This window comes from Myotis brandtii, unplaced genomic scaffold (genome assembly GCF_000412655.1).
Source record: "Myotis brandtii unplaced genomic scaffold, ASM41265v1 scaffold32, whole genome shotgun sequence".
In the NCBI taxonomy this organism is placed as follows: domain Eukaryota; kingdom Metazoa; phylum Chordata; class Mammalia; order Chiroptera; family Vespertilionidae; genus Myotis; species Myotis brandtii.
The window spans coordinates 13,206,924-13,209,130 of record NW_005362269.1 but is presented as its reverse complement, the minus strand read 5'-3'; the positions used below and the strand labels follow the sequence as shown (position 1 = coordinate 13,209,130).

The window sequence follows — 2,207 nt, the reverse complement described above, 5'->3', positions numbered from 1 at the left end:
GGTCATGGGCATGTACCTTGGTTGCGGGCACATCCCCAGTAGGAGATGTGCAGGAGGCAGCTGATTGATGTTTCTCTCTATCGATGTTTCTAACTCTCTGTCCCTCTCCCTTCCTCTCTGTAAAAAATCAATAAAATATATTAGAAAAAAAAAAGACTGATAAATGGAGATGTACCCTTTTCTGCTGAACATGAAAGAAGAAGCACATAGCCTCAATTGCTACTGTTGATTTTCCCATGCACAGCCAAAGGAAAGCCATGCTTGGGATAAAGCCAACATGTGGATAGCAAAACCAAAAGACAAAAAGATTCAGGCTCCATGGTTATTTCATGAATGGCCACGTCAATAATCCCTGACGCCACCTAACTGCTTTTCCCTGTCATTACCTAATAAACCCATTAATAGAGTTGGCTTGCTTATTTATTTTTACTTTTTTTTTACTTTACTTAACTGATACACATGGGCAAGACCTTGATGAACAAGTGAAAGTAAAACCAAGAAAATAGACAAGCTCAATGAAGGAGTGACATGATTCCCAAAACAATGGGAGGAATCAAGCAACAACACCAGAGAGCCAAGTATTATATCTAAATGAATGGCTAATAGAAAGCATAAGTATAAATATAAATAAATAGGGCAAAAGAAAAAGACCACCTACCAAAGTAATTTAGTTATCTATCCTGTTGTTCAGAGGAGTGAACAATCATATGAGAACAGTATATGAGAAAAGGAGATGAGAAATAGTACTTCTAGGAAGAAACTTCAATAAAATTATAATAAAGAATGTCAAAGACAAGACCATTAATTTATTCAGACATAAAAACTTCACATGTATTTCAAAATCGTTTCACCATTTATTAAGACATGTCTTGTATTCTAGGCATTGGCCTAATACTGGGTCCAGGCAACATTGCCCACAAATTCCTGGGAGTTGTTGTGATCATCCAGCAAAAATATACAAGGAAAAGAAATAAGGAGCTCACATGAGAACACAGGTGATCAGTAAGCAGGAAAAGGAAGAAGACACTTCAGTGGGAGTGGATAGAAAGAAACCTTACTTTCCTTACAGGGAGTACTCAGTCAGTCCAGACTTGACAGCATTCAAATTCAGTACTCTGATAATGAATCAGAGATAATGTTCACTTAAATAATGCCAGAGAAAGAACAGAGCAGACACAAACCAAGTACAGTACACTTCAGTGGGAGTGGATAGAAAGAAACCTTACTTTTCTTACAGGGAGTACTCAGTAAGTCCAGACTTGACAGCATTCAAAGAATTATATATATTTTATTTCCCAATTCACTACTCTGATAATGAATCAGAGATAATGTTCACCTAAATAATGGCAGAGAAAGAACAGAGCAGACACAAACCAAGTGGAGCGAGGCATTCCTGCATTTGGATTAAGAGAAAGGGTGCACAAGGAGAGGTGGCCTGAGTGGGAGAGACATCCTACAACACAGCATGTGACAGGAAAGGGACTGAGGGCAAGAAGCTACTCTTACTGAATCTTTACTTCCCTTTGACACCTGTGGATCCACCTACTAGATGACTTTATAACTCCCATGAGCATCCCAAATTCTAGAACTTGCTTGCCTACATGTAGGATCTAGATCACTCAATTCCTGCTCCATGCATATTCCTTGATGTTGTCCTCCTGTCTGCCTCCTGCTATAGCATACCTTTCAACTCAGAATCATAAAAAAACAACAACAAACAAACAAAAACACAAAACAACAACAACACTCTTCAAAGGATCTTAGAAGACTTCTAAAATCAATTCCAAAATTCAGATTGTTTTAGAAATAAAGAAACAGGAGCCTGCATACGGAATGCAAATTGCCCAAGAACACTCCACTTCCTTCCTATCATATATTCGTCTCTGACAATGGAGCTGTTTGATTATTACACCTCCTGTATCTCTCAGCCACTTATTCAAAAACAGGCATTTCTCTCTCAGACACCTCCAGACAGCTTTCTGTTGTTTACTGGTATACTAGGGATGATAGCAGCTTCCCACGGAGGAAATAACCTCCACAATGTGTGGTTTACTGAGTTGAGCAGCCTAAACTACATATATGTACACACTTACACAGGCAGAGACACATATGTGACTCCTGTATGTCAAGCACTGTCTTGGCTTTAGATGTATGGGAAGTAAAATGATGATTCTCTTGCTCTGAGAGATCTCATGCCCAGACAGAAA

General features: G+C 38.8%; 1 protein-coding gene across 4 annotated transcripts in view; it reads right to left on the bottom strand.

The window, feature by feature from the left end:
- The window catches only part of TENM2 (teneurin transmembrane protein 2), a 1,214,660-nt gene that overhangs the window by 963,268 nt on the left and 249,185 nt on the right, over positions 1-2,207 (bottom strand). The gene's annotated exons all lie outside the window — the stretch shown is intronic.